Source organism: Benincasa hispida, chromosome 9, assembly GCF_009727055.1.
Source record: "Benincasa hispida cultivar B227 chromosome 9, ASM972705v1, whole genome shotgun sequence".
In the NCBI taxonomy this organism is placed as follows: domain Eukaryota; kingdom Viridiplantae; phylum Streptophyta; class Magnoliopsida; order Cucurbitales; family Cucurbitaceae; genus Benincasa; species Benincasa hispida.
In genome coordinates this window covers 68,226,670-68,235,056 of record NC_052357.1, presented here as the reverse complement: position 1 = coordinate 68,235,056, position 8,387 = coordinate 68,226,670, and positions in this window count along the sequence as shown.

The following is an 8,387-nucleotide window of genomic DNA, read 5'->3' as shown; positions in this document are numbered from 1 at the left end:
ATATCAAATATAACATATAACCTATAGTTTAGTATTATATCATATACAATATAATCTATAGTTTTCATTCTCTCATTAATGCATGGTATTTAATATAAATTCCATTTATATTAAATTTAATTATATGAATCTAATTCACATAATTAATATTTGAATCGTATTCAAATACTTATTTCCTCTAAAATAAACTTTATATTATAATGTATCAAATACATTATAGTAATTATATCATATATAATTAAATTAAATTAATTTTATCACATATAATTAATTCTCTCAACTAATTTAAACAATTCAAATTAATCCAAATTTGATTCTCATTTAATCCATGTTAAGCTATAGAGGGGACCTCATGGACCTAGAGCTTGAAACTCCAATGTTATTTGAATAATCAATTATACTCCTTTAATTATTATTCAACATCCATTAATCGTCGGGCACTCTATTAAAAACCGACATTTGTACTTTTCGCACTACAGATATATTTCAGTATCAATTGAATATAATCAATCAACAGTGGAATGACCCTTCACAAATTACTAGTAAGTACAGCTAGGCCAGAATTATCGTTTTGCCCCTATAGTTACATCTAACTCTCAGGCCAGGATAGGGTGTGACATCACATTGTTCAAGCCCCAAAATCAGTCCTTAAGGGAGTTATTTATCTACTTACCCGACGTTGAGGATGGAGTGAATTCTTTCTTATGTAGTTGTGTTCCCAGCTCTTCAATCATATAAATCCTCAAAATGGTAGGCTTATTGAGTCGGCAATCTGACCACTCTCACCCATACAAATCAAAGGACCGCCTTCATAGGCAGGAGTTCATAACCCACTCAGGATTCAAGTCATGTTACCTATGGTCATCTTGATGAAATATAAGTCTTTATTATGAACGACGTTATATAATGAGACTAAATATTTCGTAGCCAAAGAGTGTGCCAAGACATTTGACTTTGGCAAACATGAGAGAAAGAGATAACCCCCATAACGCTACCCAAGTCTTGGTCTCTTTGATGAAGAATGAGACCTCAGAAATATTGATCACAATGTCATTCAACAAGTTGATCACCTCCAAACAATCAAATTCAACGAAGAAATTCGAACTAGGGATTTAGGAAATGCTCTCCATCCTAAGATAAATTGTCATCGCTCCAAGAATCTTAACTTCACAATATCTAGGAACAAACTCCTCTAAAAAATTTAACTAGTTGATCCCAAATCGACAAATATTTTAATTTTACTATACAATTTGAAATTAATAATTTAAATAAATTAATCCCATCTTATTTTAAAATTTGAATACAATTTGGATTCAAATTGAATGATAAAGCTTAAACATAGATTTCATTTGAAATTTAAATAAACCAATCCTATCTAATTTTAAAAATTAGAAATAAATGTGAAGTTCTCATTAACCCTAATAATAAATTGAACTTTGAAATTTTTTTAGTACAAAATTGAACGTAATTGTAATCTTGCTTAGAAAAAAAAAATAAAACTATAATTATATTTGTCATTCCCATTCCCATAAGAAACTGGAAGCGGATAATATTATATTATATTATATTATATGCATGTAGGACCTTTAATATTAATATTGTTGTTTTCAAAACTTATTAGAGAAATATTGTTGTTTTGGGATTTCGAGGCTAGAAGTCGAGGGTTGAGGATTCGACTAATGTAGAGGTCGAACATTGAGAACTTGACAAACAGAGAAAAATATGGAAACAATACGTAAATTAGGGTTGTCGAGAGTTGAAGGATCTCGCTCTAGAAGGGAATCTCGCTAATTTTGTATATTAGGTTGTCGAAGGTTGAAGTTCTAGCATACATAAGTCGAAACTTCAACCCTTGACAAGGAAGATAAGTGGGTGAAGCAGATTGTAAGAGAGAGCGAGATTGTAGGAGAGAGCGAGATTGTAGGAGAGAGCGAGATTGTAAGAGAGAGTGAGATTGTGAGCGAGAGCGAGATTGTAAGAGAGAGTGAGATTGTGAGGGAGAGCGAGATTATGTCTGTCACATGGATTAAACGGCCAACCAGTCAGCTGACGTGGTCTGCCACATGGAAATCGTCTTCACTTTATTTACTTTCCATAAGTCTGAAAAAGTGCACATATATCACCAAGCTGCCCCTGCTCCGATTCTCCTGCACGATTCCCTGCATGCATTGACGTTATCCGATTCCACTGCTCCGATTCCATGCATTCATTGACGCATTCATGCCCTTCTACCATAGCCTTAATGCCTTTTCAACCACCCTAAACCCGTGGGTCGAGTGTTCAACACTCGACCTACATCCTTTTAAACAACCATCATCTTCATTTTTCCTCAATCACTCCCTCGATAATTTTTGAAGACTCACTGCCCTTGATTTTGCTCACTCCTCTCCCCTTGATTTGCTCACTGCCCTTTCATAGCTCACTGCCCCTTCACTGCCTTTGAAAATAAGCCTTCGAAATCATCTTCCTCTCCTCCCATTTCCATTTCCTTTTCTCTTTTTGTATTTCGTTTAATACAAATTATTCTCACACAACTATACTGGTTCGTTACTCTACTAAATTTTTATTTTTTAAGAATAATTATAAATTTTATTTTTGTTCTTATATTATTATTTTTTTTATAGGTTTTAGTTTTTTTAAAAAATTGTCAATTGTTGTCAGATAATAATAACAGGAAAAAAAGGCGAACGTTGTCACTTTGAAGGAAAAAAGAGAACTATCGTCGAATCTGTGTGTAGTTGGACTGATGATATTTGAAAAGTTATGTTTATTCTTATGATATTTGATTTATTTACTATTAACTTGATGTTTATAGTGTTAAAATGTTTAGTTATTGTTATGTAAGAATGTTGATATTTATAGTTATTTAATACAAAATTAATTGTGATAGTTAACCAGTTTGTATAGTTTCAAAAGTTTAATATATTGAAATTTTAGTTTATTATCATATGAATATATATCTGTTGCTCTATGTTTATTGTGATAAGTTGATATTTTCTAGTATTAACTTTGAAAATATAGTTTAAAATAGTTGAAAAAGTTTAATTTAATTTAATTTTTTATTTTGTATTAAATTTGAAAAAATAGTTTTAAAAAGTTTACCTCATTTTAATTTGAAAAGTTTAATTTGTTGTTATTTTTAAAAATAGTTATACAAAGTTTAATTTATTGCTATGTTTAAAAATAGTTATAAAAAATTTAATTTATTGTTATGTTTAAAAATTTGATGTTCATAAAACTTAAAAAGTTAATGTTTATAAACTAAAAAATTTAATATTTTTTAATATACTTCTTATAAAAAGTATAATACAAAAAATTGATTTTTTTTTTTTTTTTTTTTTTTTTTTTAGAAAATGGCAGGCAAATGCTTGGGATTTTTGTTGTTTACAAATGGTAATATGATTGATGGTATTGACGGAGTTGAGTATGACCAACCACCAAGTGGGAGTTTTACCATAAATGTGAACAGTGGAATTGTATTTAAACAATTCATTCAAATGAATGGGATGTTACTTAGTGTAAATACGGGAGCAAATCAGATAGAAATAATATATAGACATCCCAATCTAGAACCATCAAGATCAATAAGATATATGACATTCCCTATTTCGAATGCACAAGCTATGAACTTGATGTTCTCAATGGCAATGCCAGTGCCAAATATAGTGCATTTGTATGTAAATGTAAATATGATAGGGGTGGATCCTGATACATTATTTAACCAGTTTGAAGATCCAACTCAATTTATCGATCCTGATCCGGAGTCAGTTGCATCGCCATGTGATAATGAAGATATAGCGGCTAACAACCTGTACAGAGACTTTAGAACAGAAACGGATGACGAATTTGAAGAGTTGGATTTCGATGGTCGTGAACATGAGATGCTTTCAGATACATTCAATGATTTAGATATGAATGTATTGGATAGCATTCGGAAACATGACCCAATTGTAGCTTCTGTGGACGTTGACAATATGCAATTGTATAAAGGAATGATTTGTCAAGACAAGAAAATGCTACAACACACGGTCAAATGTTTTGCTATAAAGTGTCACGCACCATACGAGGTTGTTGAATCTACAACAATGATTTGGACAATTCGATGTAAGAAATGGGAGGAAGGTTGCAAGTGGAGATTTCGTGCAATAAAGAAAAAATCGCATGGCTTGTTCGAGATCATTAAGTATGATGAGCAACATACATGTTTTTATCAGAATTAAGTCAAAGTCACGTGCAATTGGATTCATCTATGATTGCACTGGAGTTCTGTGACGCCGTAAGAGAAAAACCATCTATCAGTGTGGCACAACTACAGTCCGACATCAAATCAAAGTTTGGATATCATATTCCTTACCATAGGGTATGGGAGGGAAAAAGAAAAGCGTTGGCTAAAGTGTTCGATAATTGGGATGAGTCTTACAAATTGTTGCCTAAGTGGTTATATATGGTTAAGCAGACCAATCCTGGAACACGAGTAGAGTGGAGAGTTAAAGAAACGCTTACTGAAGGCCATGTTATCCTAACTTCTGTATTTTGGGCATTTGGTCTTTGTATAGAAGCTTTTAATAAATGTCGGCCGATCATTCAGATAAATGGTACATACTTGTATGGCAAATATAGAGGAAAACTGTTGATTGCTACATCAGTTGACTCGAACGGCCATCTACTTCCACTTGTGTTTGCCATTGCTGATGAAGAGTCTGCAGACTCATAGGGATGGTTCCTGAAACACGTGAGAGAAATTGTAACACACGAAGAGGTGTGTTTAATTTCATATCGACATGCTAGTATAATTGCAGCAATAAACAACCCAGCAAATGGTTGGACGGGACCGAAATGTCACCATCGTTTCTTCTTACGACATATCGTCAGCAACTTCAATAAAAAATATAAATTTAATTCATCAAAAAATTATGTTTATCATGCCGGGTGTCAGTTTCAAATTCGAAAGTTCAACAAAGCAATTGAAGATATCAAAGGAATAAATCAGAGCTGTCTGAGTTTTTTTGACAACATTAGTTTAGAGCAATGGACTCAAGCACATGATGGATGATTCAGATATTGGTGATACGACAAATTTATCAGAGTGCATAAATGGAGTCCTTAATGAAGCTCGAATGTTGCCTATAAATGCTCTTGCTCAGATAAACATTCTTCAAATGCGTGAACTATTTCGAGAAAAGAAGAAGAAGAAATAAGGGATGCATTGAGCGTCAAGAAATACACCCGATAATATTATATTATATTATATATATATATATAATATATACTATATATATATATACTATATATATATAATTAATTAATTAATTTCAAACATTTTCTAATAACTCAGTGGAGTAAAATTCCAGGTATGCACACGACAAAATAAAATAAATGGCTGCACGATCCTAGTAAACATGAAGTACAATCATTACGATCGGTTAATGAAGGTGTGTTTCATGTGAAGATCGGACGTCATAGTCTCAATGCCAAAGGAGTAAATGTTCAAATATTGAGGCTAAACAGGTCAGAGCGGTACTGTCTCATGATACAAGTGGCAAGCATCGGCATTCCATGCCTAGCATTTATGGCCGTTTGCTCACATTTTAACATGACTAACGAAGATTTTATTGAGGATACTACAAAATGTCAACGTATGCTGAATGTTACTCTCCTCAATTTCAACCTGTACTGTATGAGAATTATTGGATCACGCCACCTAATTGCCCGTCTTACATCTTGATCCATCGTTGTTGAGAAAACCTAGTAGACCGAAAAGTTCATGTTATCACAGCGAGATGGATTGGACAGAACCAACCACTCGACAACGATGTGGATTTTGTAACCAGTTAGGACATAATCGAAGGAAGTGTCCTTCGTTACTAAGACGGGCTCCAATAGTTAGAGATTGAAAAAATACATAATTTGTATTATATTTCATTTTAGTGTATATTCAATTTTTTTATATAATTTATTGTATATTCAATTTTTTTTATTATAATTTTTTTATATTCAATTTTTTTATAATAATCTATTGTATATTCAATTTTTTTTTATTGATAATCAATAAAGTTTTACATTATTCTTTAACCCTCACACTTTTCTCTACTATTCAAATTATAGTCAATTTTAATATATTTTTTTTTTCAGATCACTGGCTTTAAACCTAGGACCTTTTGATCCCGATGTTTTGTACGACCAGTCCATTTCATCGATCATATGTTGTTGTATGGCGAAGATTGTACTACTGGAGAAATATCTTGCAGACGTCGAGAGGCAGTTCTCCAACGCACTACCCCGCTCCACCCTCGATACTAATGCTACTGCGCACATCTGGATTCTATGGGGTTGCCAGATTAAGAATTTATATTTGTGGACTGGCATCTAATCACAGCCTTGGTCGAAGATGGAGCCCGAGACGCATACATTCCATAGTTCTATTGGATAGTGCATTATCACTCTACAAGACATAAGAAGTGTGTTGTTGGGGTTATCTGTTGAGCGTGAGCCGGTCACCAGAGTGATGTACGATGACTGGTATAGAAGTTTGTCAACTGTACCTCGTAGCGACCACCTTCCTGACAAGATTAAAGGATCGAGGTTAAGTTTAATATGGTTAGGAACACAATTTCGTGAAGCTCACAGATGAAGCAGACGAGGAAACCGTCATAAGATATGCCGAGCATATATACTACAAATAATGGTGGAGGTCTGTTTTCAGATAAATCAAGTCATTTTGTTCACTTGATGTTCCTGCCACTGTTAGCTACCTCCATGATGCGAGGCGGTATTCGTGGGTGGAGCATGCTTGGCATGGTTGTATAGACAACAATGCAAAGTAACAAGACCTGAGGTTCGAGAGATGTTGGGCCTCTCATACTTTTGCAACTATGGGCTTAGGAGAGATTTCCAACAATGGCTCACAACTAACATAATTTGACGCATTAGAGTTTGGACGAGCCTACGGTTCTCGGTATGTTCTGTTTAATTCAATTTAATTTTTATATCACTGATCTAGTTAATTTAAATCTAAATTATCAATTTAAAAATTTAGGTGGAGAGACAAATTTTGTGTGACTAGGACAGTCACACATGTAGTCAACAGTATATGATACATGTTTTGATCTGCTTCAACCTGACCAGGTACATTACACTAAACCTAATTGATTATTTATTCACATTTTTATTGTATTTGTCTTTAATATTCTCTAATATAATATTTTGTGTTTTCAGGTTATTTGGGAGCCGTACAAAATTATTGTGCATACTTTGCCTAATTTTTGTACGAATGGTCAAACCATATGGCGAACGATGAGTCCTCTCATATGTTTCACATTGGTGAGTGGCATCTTCCTGACAGGGTGATGAGACAATTCGGTTTTCAGCAGGATAATATCATCGCCTTTGTAATACTGAACCCGTACTGCAAAATATTGACCTAAGGACTAGAGATTGGTCCGAAAAAGTTGCACATTTGGTAGTGTGATGGCACTATCGTGCAAGTTTTATTGCAGTGGGGGTTTCTCTTGAACAGTTTAACACAAATGTCACTCAGAATATATTCATTGGTATAAATAATCATAAGGCGCTACGTCACTCGTCCCGGGAGCAATTTGTGGGTCATCTGGTAAATAAGAATGAAATATATATCTATTTTTAAAATTAAATTTATTTTAAATATGTCTAATTGTTTTATAATTCACAGAGATCGAACAACAGTAGACTCCGTGAGGTTGCGAAGATCTGAACCAGGTTCTTGCTATATGTAGGACAACCAAAGCTATATGGAGGAAATTCATTATATAACGATATACCTATTGTTCCTCCACCAGCTTCTACGTAGAGGACCTGTTCGGGAAGAGGATGAGTTGAGTGGGTTGCACATAATGGTGGAAGAGTTGTCCCCTATATGCAGACGCAGAGTCAAACTGATTATGTTAGTCCGATGATGATGGCCAGCATTTGTTCAGACATATTACTCAGAGGCTGGTCCTTCGTCTTTATACGTGCATGGACATGGTCGGGGTCGTGGAGAGCATAATGAATATTTATATTATGAAGCGCCTGCAGAGGTACCAGAGCAATATCAAGAAGAACCCGAGCAACCTCAAGTTCGAAGTCGACGACGACAACCAGCTCGAAATTGACAACGTCCGCCTTGTGGGACACATTGATTTCTTGTAATTATTTTTATATAAAATGATATATTTAATTTATGCTTTTTTATTTTTATGAGTTATTACTTTTTTTAATTATTCTTTTAGAGTTAAAATAAATAAATAAATATTTAGAATTTTTTTTTATAAAATGAAAAATATAAAAAAAAGAAGAAGAAGAAGAAAGGATTAGAAAGAAGAAGGTGGAATAGGTAATAATTAAAAAGGAAAAAAAAGGGAAATTTGTAC